This window comes from Hoplias malabaricus, chromosome 18, assembly GCF_029633855.1.
Source record: "Hoplias malabaricus isolate fHopMal1 chromosome 18, fHopMal1.hap1, whole genome shotgun sequence".
NCBI classification, from domain to species: Eukaryota; Metazoa; Chordata; class Actinopteri; order Characiformes; family Erythrinidae; genus Hoplias; species Hoplias malabaricus.
In genome coordinates, this window is record NC_089817.1 from 21,586,159 (window position 1) to 21,612,773 (window position 26,615).

General features: G+C 39.0%; 1 long non-coding RNA gene across 3 annotated transcripts in view; it reads left to right on the forward strand.

The window, feature by feature from the left end:
* LOC136674554 (uncharacterized) overlaps positions 1 to 15,699 on the forward strand; it is an 85,684-nt gene extending 69,985 nt beyond the window's left edge. For all 3 annotated transcript variants that reach the window (XR_010796064.1, XR_010796063.1, XR_010796065.1), the window contains 2 exons: positions 11,745 to 11,841; positions 12,800 to 15,699. This is a non-coding gene — a long non-coding RNA (uncharacterized lncRNA). The remainder of the gene's footprint in view (positions 1 to 11,744; positions 11,842 to 12,799) is intronic.
* Positions 15,700 to 26,615: the final 10,916 nt, after the last annotated feature.

The window sequence follows — 26,615 nt, forward strand, 5'->3', positions numbered from 1 at the left end:
TTTTTCTAAAATACCTTTCCAATTTCTGTTTGACTTCTTTATGACTTGTAGTTATCATGGCTTTGGTTTATAGCCTTTATATTATTCTTACTGTGATTTTGTAATGGCAAGCTATCAAGTAGTTCGGTAAATCAAGGAGAACACACACACACACACATATATATATTTATATATACTCTCAAGAAAAGTGAAGTTTTTGATCATATTGTTTCTGATAATGCATTTCTTACTGTATATCCTTATTTGGGAGGCCTGTCATTTTCAGTAATAGTTTGCTCAAGTTTGCTCAAAGATATTCACTATATGATCAATATTTTGTCAGATTACTGTAGTCATGCACACTGAATGCTCTGTAGTTGCTCTCTTCACGGTGACATTTGTGTCCCAACATATTACACAGAAGATAAATCATAGAATTAAATAAATGAAGAGACAGCCAATTGCAGTGTGCATAGGAGCAATGTTATTTTGCACAGCAGCTTTTTTTAAGAATTATACTGTGTCTAAAAACACATAAAAATACTGAATTTGTTGTAACTATCCTCGTTGTTGTGTATTGTAAAAATAAATATGAATACGAAAATAATAATAATTTGGTTGTATACACCCTTAGTCAAAAAGGTACAATAGAGGTACAGTATTGTCACCAAAGGTACAAACAGTGTAAATGTACATTTAAAGATACAACAGTGGTTTTAAAGTATTCTCTTCTCCAGAAAGAGTGGTCCACATTTATAAAATTAGGGTCTTAGTGAAATTAATTTATGCGCTCATATTAATGTGGTGTATTGCACATTGTAAAATGGATTCTGACACTCTGGGAGAAAATTTTTAAATGTAAAACCTACAAAATATATTAAAAGAGAAGAAAACTGTATTAAATACTAAATCCCTACAGTACCACTAGTATTAGTTATTTAAACAAGCATCAGTAAAATTTCAAAATTACTTATCCTAGGTAATCATAGCCCAAACGATTTGCTTTCATTTAACATATCAAAACTGGAGGGCCCAAGATAAAGAGCAAAGATTGACATTAGTTCCAGTGATAGTGTTGCTGTTTTGCACTCTACTGCAACGTGTTTAATTTTTTCCAATATTGTTAAGAAAATGATACATGAAATGAAATAGATACTTGTGTCAACACATTGACCAGTCATACTAAAATGGATTCTCATTTAATAATGACAGCTACAGTGAACACTCATTGAATACCCTTAGATAAAATAATTTAACCTGTCTATCTATTTTTCCTGTGATAGGTAATTTGTTGCCATTCATGTAAGGATGACTTTATGAGTGATAGGCTGGCTTGTATAATAATCATTTGCTCATGGCACAGATTTAGCTGCTTATCCTAGGACTACTTTGTGAGTGAATGGCACAGCAACAGCGGAGAAGGAACACAGGCACATTTCCATTAAACAAGCTCTCCTGCTATCCCAAGGGCCACCTTTAAGAACACTGCATTAACACATTATCAGGACAAAGCAAATGCAGATAACCCTTTTTGCCTGTTTAAGAGAACATTTCATGAACAAAGGGGGAAGGGAAGTACAGGAGCTAGGACACACCATTCTGAATGAATGACAATGAGAGGCCAGTATGGCAAATAGAGATAATGTGGAGTGTATGTTCTAGAACTGTTTTCAAGAGAAAACATGAAGAATATCCAGAGGAAAATAACTTACAAAATTGAGTAAGGAATGTTAAGCTACTGAAGTCTTCTAACAAAGACTTAAGTCTTAAGTTTTATTCATACCATAGTGAATAAAGGATATTCATACCACAGTAAATAAAGTGGGTTATAAATGTGTTGTCTGTTCAAAGCACATTCAGTGTGGAATGCAAGGAGAAAATCAGTTCCTTGTACTGGGTTGTGATGATATGCATCAGACATCGATGATAAATCAGTATATTGGCAAATGAGCTGCCTAATAAGAAGATGATTCATGGAGTTGAATGGAATGGCACACAGTCATAGTCTGTTCAAATTCTCAAGGATAGAAATTGTGAAGAAAATGTCCTTTTGGTTTATGACTCTGCATTTCTGGTGAATTGTTTTTGTGACTTGGCAAAGATAGAGAACAGGAGAGGGAGAGTATGAGTGAAAAACAGCTAAATGGTTGATGAGAGCATGTCCAGTCAGAGGTGTTTTAGGTGGGAACTAACTTGCATTGTTTGGAGATTTTATTCACAAGCTCTTTGGTGTTTTAGAACTGGACGAGTCATCACACAGCTGTGCACCTGAGTCACAGGCCTTGTTTTTGGCCTTGTTGTAGGAAAACATGGTTTAAAAGACACTAAAATAGAAATATATAAAGAAATGTAATATATACAAACAAATATACATTTTAGATAGATTAGCTGACAATCCAAAGAGACAAAAAGGTTCTGGAGCCTACCTAGAATCACTGGGCACAAAGTAAGGTGTATTATTTTTAAATATTACAACTATGGTATGTGTCTATGTGCCAAATTACTAAAGCATGAAAATTGCTATCCTATGATGCAGTAGAGTTTTTGAGCAGTTTGAGTCATTAAAATTTAATGTAAAGAAAAAAACAGCCTGGTATCCTAGACAATAAATGTGGGACATTGTCTTACTCTTCAGACAGATCTGTTTCCAACAGAAGACAATCGGACAGACTTATGGGAAAATGCCCACATGAATCAAAACAAATCAAATATTAACCCTATATACTAAGAAAAACTAGATGGGATTAACAATTACCTGTACATTGGTTGATTTTATTTTGTTGTTTACAGTTTCCTTATTTGTTTTTTAATTTAGATATTTCTGTATATGTAGCTAAATAGTTTCTACATACTCATTGTTCTACTTTACAGAATCTGCTATTCATCTCCATTAGTTATGCACTGAGTAGTGAAGAATAGACCCAAGGCAAAGTTGTGAAAATATCTTTAGCCATTTTACATCTTTTTGGTAATGCAAACTCTACATACAATGCTCTACTTACAGTACTGATATTCAGTATTATGTAGACCTACCCTATAAAAATCAAAGCCATGTTCATGCTCAGTGTAATAAATCATTTAAATTAATTTAAATTTATTTAGACAGCTCCTTTTTTACGACTGGTGTTGTCACCAAGAAGCTCAGTGCTAGGGTCCTAGCCTCTATGAGCAATCTGATATAACAGTAGCAAGGCAGACTCCCTCAGAGCAAGGCTTTTATTTCAAGCAATGGAATAACAAGAGCATTGCAGATAAATTTGCTATTTTTATCTAACCACAGGTTCTGCACATTAATAAAACTCATGCTGTTTCGAGTGTCCTTCCAAAAGTCGGTATAAATTAAAGATTTTGATGGGTCCTTGGATATTAAACATGTCAGTTACATTTATATTTAGTATCTACTGAGAAATGGCCCACATGAAAATATTAATTAGGTCAGGTGGGGATGTATTGATGTTTTTTTTTTTGAAACACAAACCATTAATTAAATAATGTATCTCATGAACTATTTTAAAAATGAAGAAATACACATTTACATGTATAATAGAATTTTATTTCTCTATAAAATATAGTACAAAATGTTGTAAGCATTACCTTTGACCATGTAATAGCTAAATCCACAGTCTTTGTAACATTTAATAACAACAAAGCTATAACATGTATATTAAAAAATATGCAACAAATAGATTGAAATAGTAGTAATGTGTAGTTTCAGTACATTGAAATTGTTATGATGAATACTTAATATACTGTCAGACTATTTTCTGTGTTTTCGAAAAGGAAAGCATGATGACTAGTTGCACAGAGGTACACAGACTTTTTATTATTATAATGCTTGTAATTTTTGTATTTAAAATGTAAGTGGGCTTATAACGTACATGGACTTTCCAGTGAATTCCCCTGTTTCTGTTTTTTTGTGCGCAAGAGACAAGACAGAAGAAACATGAACAATACTCTGAACAGTACTCAATACTATTCTTAAACTTGACCATTTTTAAATGATCAAACCTAGAAAAGATTAACTGATAAATGTTTATAGGCAAATGATTTGGCATATACATTCAATTTTGTTATGGCTGAAATTATGTACTAGATGGTTTTTGATATATACATGGTAAGTAGTACATGGTAATTGAATACATGGTAGGTAGAGAAACTTTGACTCTTTGATTGTTGGCTAGACAACATCCTGCCTAATGGTGTGTACGGTTTACCCGCAAACTCACTATATTACTGATAAATTCTACTGCTTGACTGTATCCTGCCTGAAGGTTGTAAACAGTGTAGCTGTAGTGCATATTTGATCTAGGCATAAGTGGTGTATCTCTGCATTTGACAATTAGAATAAGTTTTTTTTTCATTATATTTTAACAATCTGTTGTGCAATTAAACAAATCAAGATGCCTCAAAGTAACATAGCTTTGGAGAAGCCTAGAGAAAACAAAACATTGCTTCAAGCAGTTCTTCTATAATTATTATAAAATATAACATTTCATAATGGTAAAATGAAAACACATCTGAAAACAATATATTTCACAGTTGTTTTTGTGTCTGGGTTAGCATTTAATCTGCCTGTATGTCTTTGCCTCGCTTTTTTTGAATGGCCATCCTACATTTCTCTGAACGAGTGTGAAAAGACATTTCTCTTTTCAGTTTGTCTTTTTTATTGGGTTTTATATTTTTTACTGCTACATTTGTAAATGAATTCTTTCTGTGTTTCTTATTTTGGGTGTGCCCTTTCTGGATTGATGTATGCTATGTGCTTCTTGGCATGTACTGACAATTCAAAGAAACAGAAAATGGCAGAATATTAAGTGCTTAGAGAGATGGCATATAGCAAAGGCATGGCAGATTGTGTCAATACGTCTTTACTAAATCAGATGAACTGAAACTAAAAATACAGTTTAAATTTACATTAGTTTGAACCCAGTTGTTCCAATATTGTAAGCATTTAAATATAAAGTTTATATGTGCTTATAAATATTTGTATTGTAGTTAAATAGAATTCTATTGTGGATTATGGGCTGCACATATTAATTTTACAAGTCAGCTTATTATAATCTTCAATACATATTCAGAATATTAAAAACAAATTGCTAAGGATATGTTGTAGTTTTCAAGATAAACATAAGCATGTCTTTAAAATATTGTAATTCAGCAGCTTTAGTAGGTAGTTTACATCTTTCAGGGTCCCAAATGGGCTAGCTGATTGTTACAGGGAGGAAAGCACCATTGGATGGACATCAGCAGCAGCTCCCCTCTATCACCACCCCACCCATGCGCATGCGCATACGCACACACACACACCTTTCCATTGTCTCCCAGTCCAGTAAAGTTGCAGGTCTGTCAGGTATGTGCACTCATCTCAGCACATTCTGAAGCTGCGGTGACTCTGTGTGGTCTAGCCAGGCCTTGGAGCTTGTGCATATCCAAGACTTGATTTTAGGCTTAGTCATGCATGGTTTAATGGAATTTTTGGAAAAGGTTTTGGTCATGGCATGTGTTAATCATAGGATATGTTCATGGTGATTGTTTCCTTTTTCTGAGTGCCAGAGCTCACTTACAATTATGCTTTTGATATGTAGCGAATTTGTGGGAGCGAAGTTGGATTTATTCAAGTTTATTACGTCGTGTTATAACATGATGGTTTTAGCGTCTTTACAATGCTCTGTTGTGCTGCACATGTTATCCATGCTTTAAAACTATAAAAAAACAGTGTCATAATGTGAGTGTGTGTGTGTGTGTGTGTGTGTGTGTGTGTGTGTGTGTAACCACTTACTATGTAAAATGTGTCCTCTGTGTATTGTGTTAACACAACCTATAGCAACCTATAGCAACTACACTGCAATCAATGAAGTCAAACTGAATTTTTAATTAAGGTCATATTATTGGATAGGTTTAAATAGTTTAGTTCAACACTGTCACATTTTGATTGTAACCTATCTAGTACTGGCAGACCATCACAGGATCATTGTATCACCTTAGTGGCAGTTTAGACTACTGGGCATATGCATTGAACCACCTATTTAAAAAAACAAAGGTTCTGTGGTGTATGTGTAAAAAAAAGGGAGGTTGTTTGAAGTAATTTCTCTGTGGTGAACATTTTGAAAGTAGCTGAAATATGCAGAAGCTATAATTAGGTAGGTTCTTCCCAGTGCGTAGTGACCCATGGAGGCAGAGATCACTTCTCCCTCTTCTCCCAGCTCTATGCTGATAAGACATTTCCAAAATAGGAATGATCTCATCCCTCTATTTCTCCTTTCCTCTTCTCTACTCATTTGTTTAGTCTGTATTTTTCTACCTTTATTCACTGTTAAACACCGACTGGAGCTCAAGCAGGAGCCATTTTGTGTGTGTGTGTGTCTGTGTGTGTGTCATGATTAACACCCTGAGTACGGGGATCTCCATTCAGGAAAAAATCTTTGTAGTGTGCTGATGAGTTCATCAGGAAAGATTTTGGTGTAACATGGATCTGCTTGTAGCTGACACACACAGAGGGCATAATGGAGGTCAAAAGCCCTGTTTATCTACAAAATCACTTTAATATGCCTTCAAATTGTCTTCAAAATAAATGCCATTGTCTATTTAATATACTGGATTGTTTTAGAATTGTCTCATGCTGTAATTGCTTGATGGTTTACAGATTTTTGCAATAAATATATAAACCTGGCATTGTGTAGGAGGGCTAAAACAGTGTTTTTTTTTGTTGTTGTTGTTTTTTTTTGGCTTTTCTTGTCATTCACTGAACATATCACACTATATGTGTATGATTACATACTTGTGTGCATATAAATATCACCAGTATTGCCCTTTAAATATGGTGACCCTTAGCTTAGTGCATAGCTATAGAAAGATTCTGAGATCAGATCAAAGATTTTGTGATCCAGTCTGAAGGAAATTATTAATATGGAAAAATTTTACAAAACAGTATCTGCTCCAGAAAAATATCATATGGAGGTTTTTAACTTCTCAGAACCAGAAATCTCCCTTTTTTATTCTTATAAGGGGATGGCACAAGGAAGACTTTGAAGGTTGCTCAGATTGTTCTAATGAATGTACAAAGCCAGTCTTGCTCGATGAACATTTACTCACCCATCACTGGGATTTTTTACAGTGACACACTTTTTTGACATTGTATTGATTTACTTACATTTAAAGACACAAAGCCTAAACTATTAATCTGCATTGGTATGAAAGTGCTTTGATGTGTGCGGCCAACCTATAAGAACCATGTTTGAACCAGTTTACCTGTTTTCCATTCTAAATGTTTCTAAATGATTTTTGTAGCTTTTATTTTTGTCATTTTTAAAATATTGTATTTGTTTATTCATTTTTTTTGGTTGTTATTGCTATGCTTGCTTTTTATATTGTTTTTTTTCTTGGTACATTCCAGTGTGTCTGTGAGCGGGTAGGCCTGCCTCTGGCTGCAACTTGGGCTGCTATGTCAAGGCATTAAAATTAATAGTTTCAGTTGCCTTCTGTTCACACAATGTTCATGGTCACCTCCAGAATTTGACCATCATGTGTTTGAATAATCCACACTTCCCATTACTAAAGCCATCTCCAGCACTGAGATCATGCAGTGGAGGAGAAAATGGAAGACAGTGGTATTACAGAAAATGATGCTTGTATATTTCTTGCAATATCTTCCACATATTAAAATGTATGCATGTGTTTATGTATCTATACTGCCTTCTGTACATTATACATTTGTTCTCAGGGATTTGTTCTCTGCTGTTCTTCAGCAGGAGGGACTCTTAGGAATGCTATATGACTACATGCTAATGTATATCAGAACCTCCTCTGGAAACGTGTTTCCTTCTCTGTGCACATCTCCCAATCAGCAAGCAATTTTTTACGCAAGATAATGCCTGCATCAGACTACAAAATTAGGTACTTTTTGAAGCTGTGAATACTGAAATAATGAAATGACCAAGCAAGGGTCTTGATCTGAACCTGAAATAGAATTTCTGGAAGATCACTTGTAACAAATTTATGGCTAACCCTTTAATGTCCTTATATTTTCTATTCTCTAATAATTGTCCTGGCGTGTGAGTGAATGAGTGTGTATGTGGATGAATGTCTGTATGTGTGTGAGAGAATGTGTGTATGCCCAGATTGGTGCTCTATCCTAGGTGAAGCCCTAGTGACCGATGCAGTCCTCCAGGTGGACAGTCATTCCTGGTTGATAGTATGCTGTGTGAGTTTAGCTTCTGCTTCTTTTCAGTGTGTGTATGATTTGAGTGTTGCAGGGGATTGCGTTTTGAGCAGTGTTTATTGTAAAGCATCCTTGGGTATCTAATATATAAATAATGACTCAATGTGCTATACCAAAAAACTGAGTGGGAAGTTAAAGGATTAAGAAACTCACTATAGTTACAAAAATAAAATAAAAAAAGTTTAAAAAGGCTGGAAGAAGAGTGGAACAATATCAAATAGAGCAGTATGTGGAATTGGTGATGTCCTGCAGGCACAGATTTTCTGAATTCATGCAACCTAAAGGCCTCCTATATTTCCCATTTCCTTCCAAATTTTGAAAGCAGTAACCCTCAAAAATGTCATTTGTAATTTTTATATTATCTCTATTCTAAGTAACTCATCATTTTTATGCTACCCATAACATGCCCTGGCATGTATACAAATACCTTAATCCCTGGATTTGTCATATCTTTTCTTTTGTCTATGATATTTCTATTTGTATTAACTATTATATTTATAATATATTTTAACATATATGGTTTTTTTACTGTAATTAATCTGAGTATATGATTGATCCTGATTCGTCTTTATTCCACATATAATACAACTCGAATGTACTTATCCCACAGTATTCAACATTATATACCTTTCTACTAATGGTAATTTCACTCTTTTTGGAATAAACTTGGTTGTTAATTGTATTCATTAATTGCTAGATCATGACTGCTGTTTAACTCTTTAATAATAATTTTTAGTTACATTAGTTTTTTGGACTACAGTGACACTTTATATAATTTAGGAAATAATTTCCATGCTAAATTTAGTGGGCACTTATTGACTTAATATCGATTAACAAAATTTCCACAAAACAGATTACTAGAGAATTTTTACTATTCTTACAGAAAAACGTATTTTAAGGAAATTATCCCTATTTAATTTATTTGAGTCCAGAGTGTTTGTGTAAGGATGTATTTGACCAAATCTGACCCACCCTTTCCTAGAAACACTGAAATATTCTGGATGTGATATTTTGATTTAAATGATTGTGTTATTATTTATTTTTATTTAATATTATATGTTATTTAATATTACTGTGAAAACAAGGTATGAATATATTTTATGTAGTTTATTATTTTTCAGTCAAATAACATTTTACATAAGCAAGGAAAAGTACACTGTGGTACGTTTAGTGTTTATTTTTATTTATATATTGAGAATGTAAAATATGTAGTATGATTGTAAGTATTTAAAATTAATTTTACCTTGCTTTTGATTTGTTATAAGTGTATTCACTTATATTTTGACTAATTAATGAAATATGTGAATTTAATAAGTACACCACAGAAGTGTGTGTGTGTGTGTGTGTGTGTGTGTGTGTGTGTGTGTGTGTGTGTGTGTGTGTGTGTGGTTTTGCATGTGTGGGTGTGAATTTATGAAATGATACCTTTAAATTCTATATAAATATATATTTGATATACATAAAATTAGTTTATATACATACTTGCATAATATGATGACACATGAAACACACATTATTTACAGCTCAAAGAAAGATATTCTTTGTCAGAAATTGGAACTTGTGCATTTAACATGTTCATAACAACACACACACACACACACATATTTGATCATGCAAATTTTTTATAAAATTGTTGGTAGCAAAAATTGCAAATACACCACTTCACAACGATATTTATATCATTGTTGTAATTGAAAATGATACGTAAATGAAGAAGAATATGTATTAAGAATATGAATTACATATTAACACATTATTTTTCATTCTATGTACAGTGGACCTGTATTATACACTAAACCTGTAGAAAAACTGAAAAACTTTTAAATACTCACTTTTATTGCCAACACTGTACAAAGCGAATGAGCTCCATGTTGAATAGAATATACTTTCATCAATCAGCTTCCAAGATACATAACAACACATACATCCAATTTCTGTTTTCTTTAAGTTCATATTTACATATTTCAATTTAGTCTAAGATATACTAAATAACATTACACAGACACACACACACACACACATATACACACACACAGTTATCAGTTTATCAGTTGGTCCAACATGTGCTATGTTTTTTCAAGGAAATCCTTACTTCCAAAAACTGCTTCGGGAATAATGTGAAAGTCCCTGTTTTATGAACGAAGCAGACATGAAGACAGTCCTCAGATCTGAGAAGTATGTTTCTGGTGGCTGATTTGAGTTTTTCCCAGTGTAATGGCTGACTCGCCGGGCGCTGACTCACTATTGCTCATATCCAGCCCGCTAATTTTCCAGCACAAAGACACAATCTCTTGGTTCCAGACTTTGTTTTTGCATGGCTATTTTATCTTACCTGTACACTGATCTCCTTCATCAATAAGTATATGGATATGTCAAAAGATTATCAGGAATTCAGAAGGTAATAACCTATTAGCTTTAAGATTTAAGATACCAATAGAGGGGGGGTTTGAATGTGTGAAAATCATATATTTTGCTATTATTTATTATTATATTTAACATAATTACTTGATTTTTCTGGTATTCTTGTAAGAGATGTTTATGATACACTATGGGTGGTTAATCATTAAATAGACAGCATGATTTCATTCATTTTTTACATGCTAGTCTGTACTTTCATCTAGTCACTGGGAGGATGATCACTGGCCCTTTTACGTTTTTCTCCAAATGTAGAAATGAAAGTTTATCTGCTCAGCCACACAACACATGACTGTGAACAGTAAAACAAAGGCTTGAATATGTAGTACTAGGCTGGAGTTAAGGTTCACTTTACGTAAGTGTGTTTAGGATCATGCTGTTAAAATTGTTGCTAAGTACTAAGAGAATATAATAAAAAAGTGTATAATTTATTACATGTAAATAATTATAAAATCTTGCTTGGGAGCGGCCATGCCATACCAGGGGTACTCTCCCAATTTTTTTTTTTTTTTTCGTTTTTCCTCTTCCTTGTGTGTGTGTGTGTGTGTGTGTGTAACAGTAGGGGGTGTGTGGAGGAAGGGGGGGCGGTTGTTGGTGGCTAAATCTCGTAAAAGGGTTTTCCTAATATGGGCTGTCTCTCAGAGGGCTCCTCCTCTCCGTTCTAAGTGGGCGGGATATTGCCCTCTTTCTCAGCCAGTGATGACACAGCTACGACCCACTTCCCTGTTAATTGGCTGAAACCAGTTCTTACAGGAACCGCGGCTGATAAATGTGAGAGTTCTCAGAAATCATTCATTTCTTCCTCCTTCTGAGCTGAAGGACGTTGCGGGGCAGCGTGGATGATTCTTTGTGTTGGCGTGCCTTGAAGACACACATACACACAAAAAAATATATATATATATAGGGCTTTGAGTCCTCCTCCTTTTTTTCTTTTGGGTTTTTTTTTCTTTGAGACAGAATTTCTGTCTGAAATATTTAACAGTTCCTAGTAGTCTCTCTCTCTCTCGCTTTGTCTCAGGGACAGTCAGAGGCAGTAATGTCGTTCTCTAAATGAGAGTCTTACTACCTTTGGAGTCGGTGAGTAAATTTTATGTGACCTGACCCCCCACCCCCCACCCTTTCTCTTCTACAGTGCTGTTCCCCTATTTGGCACACCCCTTCGGAAGCCTTTCTGATAGTACCTTGAAGCTCAGAGGACAAAGCTACAGGCAGGAGAAGCCAGACCAGATGTAAGTATATCTTTAAAAAATGTGTCCAGTTATATTTGTCTTTGAGCTCTCATTATTTTGATTTTACTTCGTGTCTTTTTGTACCACTCTGTCATCAGCTGACTGCTTATCGTATTAGGCATGTTTTGTAGCACTGTGTTGTGCCGTAACTCAGTGAAACATATGGTTTTACTGGTAGCGAGTGGGTTTGCGTAGCGCGGCAATGCCTCGGTCAGCAATAGTGTGGATGGGCGTGAAATTGTGGGCTGACCGTGGGCAGAGCGACGGTCGAGACGCTGTTCGGTCCCGGGCTCGTAAGGGATGCTGAGTCATGCTCAGCAGTTAGAGCTCTTCTGAGTGAACCGGACACTCCCCCACGTCACACTACCACTCCCCCCCTCCCCCAGCCCTCCGCAGTCGAACCCTGTTGAACCCGGCGCAGGCTGCTCGAGACGGGAGGGGTTTGAGGGGAGAGCGGGAGGGGGAACTGTACTCCCAAGTCCTGCCACTGACAATCTCTCACAACTGTGTGGAAACAAAGAGAATACAACTTTCGTCCTTGCTTTTGTGCGCCTGCTTGTCTCTTCAATATCAGCGGATCTGCCCCTTTGATGCCTTCCTTTTCTTAACCAAATTCATATTTTCCCTGCTTGTGTTAGGGTGGGGTGGGGAGGTGGACAGAAGTTGCACAAGAGGAGAATTACAGCAGTTTCTGGAACAAAGTTCCGTTTTTTTTTTTCTTGTAACTTGAACCTCCTCCAGTTTAACTAACAATAAGAAATGATACCAGTGGTATCAGCAGACTAAACCCAGCTTTGAGCAAAAAGAAAAAAATAGAATGTGGCTTAGAAGAAAAACAGATGAAATTGAATAGAATAGAATATTCAGATTTTAGACTCGTTTTATGCTTCCCTAAGTATTATACTAAAATATCAGTTGAGTAATCTGTTCTTTTCTGTGTTCTCTCTCCATTGTGCAGGAAGAAAACTAGCTCTCCTGGGTGTTCGTGAAGGTGGTGATTATCATGGTTTGCTTTTTTTTTTGTGTGTGTGTGCTCCATCCAACTCCATGGGTCAAAGCTACCAGCAGCAGTTGATCAAAGCCTATCCAGCAGCAGAAAAAAAACGTAGATGGCAAAGTTAAATGAGGGAATTTTATGTGGGTGTGTATGACTTGTGGATGATTTTACAAGGATTAGGTTTTAAATATTCTTCAACTCTCTGAAGTCAAATGAGCTTGCTTTAATCAGAAATAATTGCATCTTGATGTTTTTATAGTATAACACACAAAGAGCGACTCTTAATTGAATCAAGATTTTCTTTTGTATGAAATAAATGTTTCCATGTATAAGTCTTATATTTTGCACTACTGCTACTTGTTTCTGTACCAGAAGTGCTACTAATACAGTTTAATGCAGTAGGTAGGTTATGGGGGATATATTGTTGCTTTAATGACACTGCAGCATACTTTGTCTTTGGCAATACGTTTTCATCAGTATCTACTTTACATGCTTCAGATTTTAATATAATCACAGTCAGTTTTAGCCTATATTAAGTAGATATATAAAAAGTACAGAAAAGATTTTAAGCTTGGTTATATGCCTTGCCCTTTTCAGATTTCAGATAGGAATAGCCTATATGAATGCTTTTAAAGCTCTGCGATGTAATTAACAGATGTGGTACTTTGCATATGCAACCACACCTTTTTTTTAAGATCTCAAATAGGGTGTTTGGTTTTTATTTAATTTAGCGTTCGTCCTCTTGGATAGTTCTAAATAAGGTGTGTATGTAAATTGTAAAGTTAAAATAAATTAAGTAAGTGAACAATCTCACTTTATAAAGGCTCAATATATCATAATGTTGCAAGTCTGGAGTAATTGTTTTATATTTAGATGGAGAGAGAGCAAATGAGTCAGACCAGGGCTTTATAGCCAGATGCAGTAATACACTGAATCAGATTAAGTTGTGTGTGTGTGTGTCTGTAAATGTGTGTGCATTTACGCACATATGTGTGTGGGTGGTTGCCTGCTTACTGTAATTGCGTAGTGCCACTTCTTGTGTATCTTTATATATTCTCACTGAAGTATTTTCTGAAGTACTTCCTGACTTGAACAGTGTTCATTTTCAGAACAGCGGTATATGGTTGTGGGCTCTTACTGCTTGTGAAGATGGTGCTGGCTGCAGGCCAGTCAGTAATACAGAGTATTAAAAGGCAAATATCCCCCTTTGCTCCCAGTGTCTGCTCTTTCCCCCTTTTTGGGTAGTGTACATGCGATTTCTTCAGAAGTTTCTAGGCCTGTTTTTTTTTTTGTTTTGTTTTTTTTTACAGACCTGAATGCTTTTTATTGTTGGTATATCTCTCTCTCTTTCTCTCTCTCTCTCACTACCTTGGGCCTCCACTTACAGTAACATTATCTCATCGTTTATTTTTTCTCCATGGTGAAATTGTGTTGTAGCAGAAACACTCGCCTTGAGCTTGTTGTCTAGTTGTCCTTTTAATTACTTGTGAAATGGGTTTCCCCCCTTCTCTTCTGTGCCTTTTTTGTAACGTGGCCCTCATATGCTAGCCTGGAATCTTCAGGAGTATAAAAAATGGAACAGTGTGGAGCTTCTTTGCTGTTACCTTAACTGAACTCAGGGCTGAACTCAATGCACTGGGCTGCTGGCAGAGAGGATGGGAGAGAGAGAGAGAGGGAGAGGGAGAGGGAGAGGGAGAGAGAGAGAGAGAGAGAGAGAGAGAGCGAGAGCGAGCGACAGAGCAAGGGGGGGGGGAGCAGAACAGGCAGGAGGCTAGACAGAGCTCAGCTAGCACACGTTTGCTGCTGATTGGAAATTGCATTTTTAACTGCTGTGAAGGGGCTTGCATCAGTTACAAAATAACCCATTGTTTCCCACCATACCTTACTACCACCACCATCACTGCCTCCGCCTCTTTGTCCATGGTAAGTGTTTTTTTCTTTCCTCTGGTTTGTTTTTGTCGTGTGTGGGTCAGGCATTTCCATTCGTCTCTCCCAGTGTGTCAAATAGCTTATCAGACTGGTGTTGGCTGTTACATTGTATGGCGACAACAGTCTGTAGGCTGTCTGACATTTTGGGCTCTGTCATCCAAAAATGCATCCTAATTATAATTCTTTTTTTTTATTTTTTTTTTTATGTTGCCATTTTTTTCTTTTTATTCCCTGCTGTTTGCTATGGTAGTTGACAGGGTAGAATCAACTGCACAAAGCCTGTATTTATTCTTTTTTTATGCAACAGGTAGAATCTTTGCGTAGAAGACACGATTGCCATCTTTTGTTTTCTGCATCTGTGTTCAGAACTGTATTACTTGCTTCCTACTAGAAGGGTGTGTGCCTACTTCCATCCCCTTCGATTCTTGAGAATCCAGGAAGAACATACCTTATTGCAACACAATTTTATGACACAGATTTTGGTATTTCTTATGCCCCCACCCCCAGCCTTGCTCCTGTTGCAACAACTCATTTGTTTATCCATTGTTTTAGCCCAGATTTATAATTTTGGTTGAATTACATTAATGGCTTGACTAATAAATGCTCATTCTGTGGTTAGTAAAATCCAGGGCAAAGCTGACTTATCTTTTGAGGGTTGACTTGTCTCCCCCCCCAAAAAATCAAACATTAAAGGAGAGGCTTTTTTTTTTTTCTTTTTACGTATTATAAAAACTTTGGAATGGTCTATGGTCTCTTAGGCTTGCAGACTCAGGGAGTATGTTTTCTTAGTAGTGTTCTGGACATACTGTTCTTAAGGGGAGTCCCTTTTTTGGCAAATGTTGCTTCTGTATGACTTGTTTGTATATGTGTGATTATTTAATTGTGTGTGAATTAAGAAAAATAAATAAAGTTCTTTTAATTCCTAGTGTGTTTATAGGGTATACTTTGTTTCCTTACAGATCAAATAGCACCCATTAGAGTGCATATTTCCACATATCAGTCTTATCATCTACAACTGTCTGTCTAGCCACACATTTTAATAAAGAAATCCTGTTACTGAAGCTACAGTACTCTTCAAATCTTTATATAAATTTAATTTTCATGCGGGACTAGTTTAACAGACAGTTTCATTAGCAGCTTCAGTGAGTTAGTTAAACTGTGCATGTCTTACATAGCCAGTGAAACCATAATAGCATGTGCAGAGCATATTCTTAAGCAGCTGCCAGTATTTAGCCACTGAAGGTCTTTTGCTAACATGCTACTACTGAATATACTTGCCATCATTTGTTATGATTATTGTTAAAGGGTCAAATCCGCTATTACATTTCTATTTAGGAATGTATGTTTGGTACAATATGTGAAAATGTAAGAAATTACATTCATAACTGAAAAATCAATCTTGTACATTTTATTAAAATGTTCAATGGAAGGGCAATTTAGTCAGATTTAGGTCTGTGAAAGACATGACATCTAATGCTGAAACTCACAGACTAAATGCCCTAAGGTTCAATCTGTTCTTTATGGAATAACTGGCAATTATAAAACAACTTTAGGAAGAAATAAATAGTAAATATGCTCAACATTTTGACTGAGAGTGTACAAGTGACCTAGGGCCTGTCCTAGTCTGACTAGAGTCTCACAAGCTGTGCTTTAGTTGCTTACAATGAAACTACTATGCAAATTCTGGTATTCAAATTGGAATCTGGCATGTTGCGTTTTTTTTTCTGCGCAAATATGTACGGTGTCCCTGCCTGAGGTGAGGAAGGCAGCACTTATTCATAGTTGCACTGTTTTGTGAAATACAACCTTTTGTCTCACATAATCACATATCTACTATGCAAAGCATAAGAGAGTGGGGGTAGCTACCTGATGTAAAAACAATTATAATAATAATACATATAAAAAATGATATCCATCCTTGCATTGTTTAACTTTTAAAGAAAAATATTAAATCAACATGTAAAAATATTTTTAGTGTGTACACCACAACAAAAGTATATGTAGGTTTTCATGAATCATTTGATCATAGACATAATACACTTAAAATGTATATAAACAATACCAAATGACATACCAAAATGACACAACCATCTTGAAGGACACAACTGAATGTCAGACACTTTTGGCACCTAGAGCTCAGTTAAGGCACTGACAAGTGTTGTGTGTGGGTTGGACTTGAGACAAATGTCATGAGGTGGACTTAACTTGGGTTACGGTACGTGTTATGTGCTGTGTTGGCCAGACATGGGCCAAATGTAGGCACCTGGCCCATGGCTGAGTTGAGGCAGCCAGACTCACCCTGAGTCAATGCTCTCATTCCAGGCCAAATGTGGGACATAAGATAACGGCAGCTGTAACACATTTGGACCAAATATTCTTTGCTACACTGTCAGAAAATAGTCACTGTGGTGGTACATTCAAGGGAACATTCCAGTGTCTTCAGTGAGGGAACATTATTGTACCATATTCAATAATAATTTTAGGTTTTAATGTTGTGTTCATTTCATATGCCCATTTCAAACCTAAGGAAAGAGTCAGTGAACATAAGGTAATCTAAAACAGTACAATCATGCTACAGACTTGGCATTCTGTTCTATAGGAGCTCTACAGATGTGTTGGTGACCTGGCATGGGTGTGGATATATCCACCCCTAAAGACCAGAGTTCGTCCAGGTAAGTGTATGGCTTTACTAGAAAATGGAGGTGTTACATGAATGATGCGACTGACACGCCCAGTTTACTCACTTCCTGGTGCAACCTTTGGCTATATCTGAAAGTAATACATATGGCAAGTAATTTTGTTCACAAATTTTTAAACATTTCATCTTCACACGAGTATTGGTTTGGCTTTCTCTTGCATACCCACAAAAGGCATATAGAAACAAAAGACATTTTAGAAACAATGCCTTTGATACAAGCCTTCCAGAACAACTTATATTAAATGGTGACTGTTATGCTATTCATATTACTAATAATGTATTATCAGTATTTAAAATAAGATTGGAAAGTCCCTGTATCCTTAATTTGCATAGTAATGTATTTCCTGCTTTCACAGTGACAAAGGTCCCCATTGTATTTATGAAGCTTCCAGGGGTGAAAAAAAAGCATGATGTCTAATGGTCTTCCTTAATCCTTCTGTCACCTTCTATCAGACACTGTGTTATCATCTGCTTTAATTTAGGCAGGTAACTGATTCAAAATTGTTGTTCTGTTACACTGCACATGTCCACACAAATTATTTGAATTTTTTTTATTGCCTTGTAAAGCGTCCTTGAGTTTGTGAAAGGTGCTACATAAATTGAACTTATTATTGTTATTATTAATATTATTATTATTATTATTCCAAGTTAAAATTAACCCATCCTATTCAGAGAACAAACTTAAATACAGATTTTTTCTACCATTTTTAATGAACATTTTCTTTTTTTTTCATTTTCTTTTTAATTTATTTGGGAAAACATACAATATTTAATGTGCCATCATTTTTGCCACAACCAGTGATGTGGAGATGGCAAATGTCAATATTTTATTCGTAATAGAACATAGATGACAGATCAAAAGTTTAATCTGAGTAAATGTAACATTTTAAAGGCAAAATATGTTGATGCAAAATTTCACAGTGTCAACAAATCCTAAAAAAGTTGGGACAAGTAGCAATAAGTGGCTGGAAAAAGGACATTGAGCATATAACAAACAGCTGGAAGACCAATTAACACTAATTAGGTCAATTGACAACATGATTGGGTATAAAAAGAGCTTCTCAGAGTGTCAGTGTCTCTCTGAAGCCAAGATGGTAAGAGGATCACCAATTCCACCATTGTTGCGCAGAAAGTGCAGCAATACCAGAATGGTGTTACCCAGCGTAAAATAGCAAAGACTTTTAAGATATCATCATCAAAGATAAAGATTCAGAGAATCTGGAACAATTGCTGTGCGTAAGGGTCAAGGCCATAAAACTCTACTGTATGCTTGTGATCTCCAGGCCCTTAAATGTCACTGCATCTCAAACAGGAATGCCACTGTCAAGGAAATTACAGAATGGGCTCAGGAATACTTCCAGAAAGCATTGTCAGTGAAGACAATCCACCGTGCCATCCATCGTTGCCAGCTGAAACTCTACAGTGCAAGCAGGAAGCTCAGACATTTGCACTGAGCCAGGGGTCTTTTAAAATGGAGTGTGGCAAAATGGAAGACTGATCTGTGATCAGATGAGTCACGATTTGAAGTTCTTTATGGAACACTGGGACGCCATGTCACCCGGACCAGAGAGGACAAGGATAACCCAAGTTGTTATCAATGCTCCGTTCAGAAGCCTGCATCACTGATGGTATGGGGTTGCATGAGTGCTTGTGGCATGGGCAGCTTGCATGTCTGGAAAGGCACCATTAATGCAGAGAACTATGTTCAGGTTCTAGAACAACATATGCTCCCATCTAGACGTCATCTCTTTCAGGGAAGACCTTGCATTTTTCAACAAGATAATGCCAGACCACATTCTGCAGCAAACACAACATCATGGCTACATAGGAGAAGGATCCGGGTACTGAAATGGCCAGCCTGCAGTCCAGATCTTTCACCTACAGAGAACATTTGGCGCATAATAAAGAGGAAGGTGCGACAAAGAAGGCCCAAGACGATTGAACAGTTAGAAGCCTGTATTAGACATGAATGGGAGAGCATTCCTATTTCTAAACTTGAGAAACTGGTCTCCTCTGTCCCCAGACGTCTGTTGAGTGTTGTAAGAAGAAGGTGGTATGCCACACAGTGGTAAAAAATGGCCTTGTCCCACCTTTTTTTGGATTTGTTTACGCCATGAAATTTTGAAACAACATATTTTTCCCTTAAAATGATACATTCTCTCAGTTTAAACTTTTGATCTGTGATTTGTGTTCTATTCTGAATATAATATTAGATGTTGGCACCTCCACATCATTGCATTCAGTTTTTACTCACAATTTATTTAGTGTCCCAACTTTTTTGGAATCCGGTTTGTATATATTCTGTCTAAAATATTAGGTTTTGCACTGACACAATCTACAAGATATATGGCTTAAATGCATAAATGCATAATGCAGCAGGCAGTGTTGCAGTCACACAGCTCCAGGGACCTGGAGGTTGTGGGTTCAAGTCCCGCTCCAATAACTGTCTGTGAGGAGTTGGTGTGTTTTCCCTGTGTCCATGTGGGTTTCCTCTGGGTGCTCTGGATTCCTCCCATGGTCCAAAAAACACACGTTGGTAGGCTCCATCCCACGGTGACCCTGAACTGGATAAGTGGTTACAGACAATAAATGAATTTAGTTTGCACTAACATGGACTTAAAATTTTAAATAATAATCATAATTTTCACCTACCTGTAAAGTGAATTTACAACCCCAATTAGATACTTTAGTAACAGAATGGGAAATACAAATAAAAATAAAAATGTAAGTTATAAATATTCTTAGGAACGTTTTTAAAAAACAATACACTATGTATATGTATTATATATATAATTTCCAATTTGATACATGTAGCATAATTCAAAAACATTGGGGGAGTAAAGTGTTTACCATTTTGTGTAAAGTGTTTAATGCTATTGTCACTGAAGTGTTAATGACTTTAGACACGGTCCTGAAAGACGTTACTTGTTTCTTGTAAGTATAGATGGCTCTCATTTCCTCCACAGTGTCCATCTTTTCTCAAAAAATAATTCAAATATTAATTTGTCTGTCCACAATATGTATTTTTACTGTGTCCAATCCCAGATACCTCTCTGCAGAGAGCAGTCAACAGCGTTTCTAAAATAAAAGACTGTTTAACATAAAGCTTCCTTTTAGCAGTATAATTTTATAATGTTGTATGTTTTTATGGGTGGCACGGTGGCACAGCAGGTAGTGTCGCAGTCACACAGCTCCAGGAACCTGGAGGTTGTGGCTTCAATTCCCACTCCAGGTGACTGTCTGTGAGGAGTTGGTGTGTTCTCCCCGTGTCCTCGTGGGTTTCCTCCGGGTGCTCCGGTTTCCTCCCACAGTCCAAAACACACGTTGGTAGGTGGATTGGCGACTCAAAAGTGTCCGTATGTGTGTGTGTCTGTGTTGCCCTGTGAAGGACTGGCGCCCCCTCCAAGGTGTATTCCCACCTTGCGCCCAATGATTCCAGGTAGGCTCTGGACCCACCGTGACCCTGAACTGGATAAGCGGTTACAGTTAATGAATGTATGTTATTGTGCACTCTGAAAAAAGGAATGGCACACAAACTTTATTGTCAGTATGTAAAGGTAAATGTTTAACATCATATCTATCACATTAAACACTAGCATTGAAAACTAATGTTTCATACTGACTTAATTATCACATACCCCCTTTGTTCATCTGTGTTTTGATAAGGCATGTCAATGCCATTTGAAAACATCTTACAACAATTCCATATGGAATATTCTTACAGTGTTCAACCACTTCTGACTGCTAGCCAATAGGCTAAGTAACTACAAAGAAACTAGCATTGGCACTGAGACTGCCAGCAGATTACATAGATGTGGAATATGAGGGAAAGAATTAAAGGTTTTGTATATGATGTTTTCTGCCACTAGATGTCGCACTAGTTCACTAGCATTTCAAAACAACGAGTGCTTCATATTCATATCCATCCTCCTAAGCAGAGAATGAAGCCCCACACACTCTGTGTTGTGCTATTCTCAGCTTATTGTTCTCATAGCTGGGATATCCCCGTTCTGTGGAAACTTTGCCGGCACCAATTTTTATTTTGCCTGAAAATCCAGTCCAAGCACTTAAACAAAGTTCATGTTTTTCTTACATTGTATACATTGATGCAGTGGTGATTGCACACTGGAAGTTACTAAGTGGACCAAAAACCTCTTTTGTTAAACGTTTATTTCTCAACTTGTTAGTCATATTTTTAGTTCTACATTAAATGCCTGAACTTGCTCTATTGGTTCCACCTTGTATTGGTTTCACTTTAAATGGGCGGACACTTTGTACTAGATGTGTCCTTAAACACACAGGCCTGAAATTTGTGATATGGAGATAAAAAACTGATATAAGTATTTGAATCTGAATTTACAATATTTGAATTATATTTATTTTATTTTTTTAGATATTTGAATAATATTTGTATGGCATTTGATTAATTAAATTCAGATTAAATTTAGATCTCAAAACTACAAATCTAGGCCAAAGGTCACTCATCAGGCTTCTCAGGAAAAGTGAACATCCACAGATTCTATCTATCTATTATACTACTATATAGCGCCTTTCTAGATACCCAAGGATGCTTTACAATCCACACTGCTCAGAACGCTCAATCCACACTGGCGAGAAGCGGCAGCCAAACGCGCACAGCATACTCTCAACCAGGATCGACCGGCCACCTGGAGGACTGCATCAGGCACTAGGATTTCACCCAGGACAGAGTGCCAATCCATATCAGGGCGCACATACATTCACTCACACATACACACTCATTCACTCACACATTCACTCACACACCAGGACAGTTATTAGACAGACGTCAATTCACCTACCCTCCATGTTTTTGGACTGTGGGAGGAAACCGGAGACCCCGGAGGAAACCCACGCAGACATGGGGAGAACATGGAAACTCCACCCAGATGGGACTTGAACCCAAGATCCCAGTGCTGGGAGGCGAACGTGCTAACAACTAAGCCACTGTGCCGCCCGATTGATTGCTTGAATGCAGCGTTTTCTTGCAGTTCCTGTAAATTCACCTCAACTGACTCCTCTCAACGCGAAGGAGCAGTGACTCTACTTTGAGATCCTCCCTAGTCACTGAGCTCATCACCTGATCATGGAGAGTACATCCAGCAACCCATAATAAAAGCTCATTTCATTTCATTCCCCGATCTTGTTCTTTCGGTCATTAGCCAGAGCTCATGACCATAGGTGAGAGTGAGTATGTAGACTGACCAGTAAATTGAGAGCTTGTTTAATGGCTCAGCTCTCTCTTCACCACAACGGTCCGGTACAGTGACCGCATTACTGCAGATGCTGTACCTAACCTACGGTCAATCTCACTATCCCTCTTCCCATCACTCCTGAAAAAGAACCCGAGATACTTGAACTCCTTCACTTGGGGTAGGTTCACACCCTACTTGAAGGGAGCATGCCATCTGTTTCCGGGAGATAACCATGGCCTCAGACTTGGAGGTGCTGGTCCACATACCAAACGCTTCACACTCTGCTGCAAACTGCTCAAGTGAACGCTGGAGGCCTCCATGCGAAGAAGCCAGAAGAACAACATTGTCCGCAAAAAACAGAGATGCCACCTCCCGAGCCCCACGACGAAAGCCTTCCTATCCCCGGCTACGCCTCGCCACCCTGTCCATAAGTATCAGGAACAGGAGTGGAAATAAGGCACAGCCCCGACGGAGTTCAATGCCCACACTGAACAAGCTTGACTTATTGCCAAGGATACGAACACAACTCAAACTCTGAGAGTACAAGGACCGTACGGCTTGCCGGAGTGACCCTGGCACCCCATACCCCCGGAGCACCTCCCACAGAATCTCTTGGGGAACACGGTCATATGCCTTCTCCAAATCCACAAAGCCTGGCACAGCTGCAGCATTTTTTGCCTGCCGGTACTCATCTGCAGAATCGGAAGTTCCCCATGCCAGCCAAGCCCAAAAAGTGTCCTTCTTCCGCTTGACAGCTTCCCTCGTCCCCAGTGTACACCAACAGGTTTTTGGGTTGCTGCCATAACAGGCACCTACAAGCTTTTGACCACAGCTATATGCAGCCATTTCCACGTTGGAAGTCTGGAACAGGGTCCATTCAGACTCCATTCCCCCTACCTCCTCCGGAACAAGTTCTCTTAAAGCTAAAATCCATCTGGACAGAGTCATCTGCCAACTTTTCCCAGCACACTCTCACTATGCGTTTGGGTTTACTAGGTCTGTCCAGCAGCTTTTCCTGCCATCGGATTCAACTCACCACCAGATGGTGATCGGTTGACAACTCAGCCCCTTTCTTCACCTGAGTGTCCAAAACATATGGCCTCAGGTCAGAAGACACAACCAGTTACTGGGAACTCCAGCTGTACAGCTGCCAGCCAGGGATTTGTGAGTATCTCCACACCCACCCAGCACCTCTCACCCTGTGCAACCCCTGAGTAGGAGAGAGACCAACCCCTTTCAAGGAATTTGGTTCAAGAGCCCACACTGTGGTGAGCCCAACTATATCTAGCTGGTATCTCTCGACCTTGCACACCAACTCTGGCTCTTTCCCCCCCAGTGAAGTTATGTTCCACATACCAAGAACCAGTTTCTGCTGACAAGTTCCATGATGCCAGGGGCACCTTTGCCACCGCTCTGTGCCTGATGGGCATTGTACCGCACCCCTACTCTGGATCTTGCGGGTGGTGAGCCCACATGATCCTCCCATGCTGACATTTCGGGCTGAGCCCAGCTGGGTTACGTGAGCTGCCCGGCCACCAGACGCTTGCCATCGGACACTACCCCCAGGCCCTACCCTTCCAGGCAGGGTACACTGAGTTCTAATGGTTGTACTCATAGGAATGCTTCTTGGATCATGTTTGTCTTGATCTTCACTCCAGACCTGTTCGCCATGGGAGAACCTACTGGGAGCTAACAGCTCCCGACGACAAAGCCCTGGAGGTTATGAGACCACAAAAGCCCTTCTGCCACGACAAGGCCCTGATCCAGGAAGGATAACAGTGAGGTATATAATGTTACTATTTGCAAGCACTTTAACCAGTATTAATATATTCATGATAAGGGAAAATGGTGTTTATGGAGAAATACTTCTATTTTTATATCTACAAACCAGTGGCAGATGCTGGTCTGTCAAGGAGGGGAAGTTCAATTTCGGCCTACATCATGGAGGAGCCTACATACTGGAGCCAGGCCTGGGGGTAGTGTCCGACGGCGAGCGCCTGGTGGCCGGGAAGCCCACGCGATCCGGCCGGGCTCAGCCCGAAATGGCAACGTGGGAGGATCATGTGGGCTCACCACCCGCAAGATCCAGAGTAGGGGTGCGGTGCAATGCCCATCGAGCACAGAGCGGGGGCGAAGGGGCCCTTGGCGTCGTGGAACTTGTCAGCGGAAACTGGTTCTTGGTATGTGGAACAAAACCTCACTGGGGGGAAAAGAGCCAGAGCTGGTGCGTGAGGTTGAGAGATACCAGCTAGATATAGTTGGGCTCAGCTCTACACACAGTGTAGGCTCTGGAACCAAACTCCTCGATAGGGGTTGGTCTCTCTCCTACTCAGGAGTTGCACAGGGTGAGAGGTGCCGGGCGGGTGTGGGTATACTCATAAGTCCCCGGCTGGCGCCTGTACAGCTGGAGTTTGTCCCAGTAAACGAGAGGGTCGCCTCAATGTGGCTCCAGCTTGCAGAGAGGAAAACTTTGACTGTTGTGTATGCGTATGCACAGAACAGCAGCTCAGAATATTCGGCCTAGAGGGGATCTAGAGGGGATTCCATGCACTGACTCTATTGTTTTGCTGGGGGACTTCAATGCTCACGTTGGCAATGACTGGGAAACCTGGAGAGGAGTGATTGGGAGGAACGGACTGCCTGATCTAAACCCGAGTGGTGTGATGTTGTTGGACTTCTGTGCTAGCCATGGTTTGTTCATGTTCGAACACCATGTTCGAACATAAGATTGCTCATAAGTGTACTTGGTACCAGAGCACTCTGGGCCAAAGGTCAATGATCGACTTTGTGGTTGTGTCTTCTGACCTGAGGCTGTATGTTTTGGACACTCGGGTAAAGAGAGGGGCTGAGCTGTCAACCGATCATCATCTGGTGGTGAGTTGGATCCGATGGCGGGGAAAGCTGCCAGACAGACCTGGTAAACCCAAACGTATAGTGAGGGTGTGCTGGGAAAAGCTGGCAGATGACTCTGTCCGGATGGATTTCAACTCTTACCTCCGAGAGAACTTCTCACATGTTCCGGAGGAGGTAGGGGGAATGGAATCTGAATGGAAACTGTTCCGGACCTCCATCGTGGAAGTGGCTGCATGGAGCTGTGGTCAAAAGCTTGTCGGTGCCTGTTATGGCGGCAACCCAAGAACCCGTTGGTGGACACCGGGGATGAGGGAAGCTGTCAAGCAGAAGAAGGAGGTTTTTCGAGATTGGCTAGCTCGGGGAACTTCCGATTCTGCAGATGGGTACCGGCAGGCGAAAAAGGCTGCAGCTGTGGCAGTTGCTGAAGCAAAACCCAGAGCATGGGAGGAGTTTGGAGAGGCCATGGAGAATGACTTCCAGGCGGCCTCAAAGAGGTTCTGGAAAACACGCCGACAGCTCAGGAGGGGGAGGGGGGACACTGTCCAAGCTGTGCTCAGCAAGGATGGTGAAACTCTGAACTCAACTGAGCGTATTGTTGGGTGTTGGAAGGAGCACTTTGAGGAACTCATTAACCCGAGAGACATGCCTCCTGCAGGAGGTAGGGCCAGATGTGTCTGGGGGGTCAGATTCCATTTCCTTGGCTGAAGTCACTGAGGTGGTGAATAAGCTTCGCAGTGGCAAAGCTCCAGGAGTGGATGAGATTCGCCCAGAGTTACTGAATGCACTCAATACTGTGGGGCTGTCTTGGAAGACACGCCTATACAATATTGCATGGACCTCGGGAACGGTGCCTTTGGATTGGCAAACCGGGGTGGTGGTTCCTATTTTCAAAAAAGGGGACCGGAGAAAGTGTGCCAATTATCGTGGCATTACACTTCTCAGCCTCCCGGGGAATGTCTATGCCAAGGTGCTGGAAAGGAGAATCCGTCCAATAGGATTTTGGAGGAACAATGCGGATTTCGTCCTGGCCGTGGAACTATGGACCAACTCTTTACTTTTTCACAGATGATTGAGGGGGCGTGGG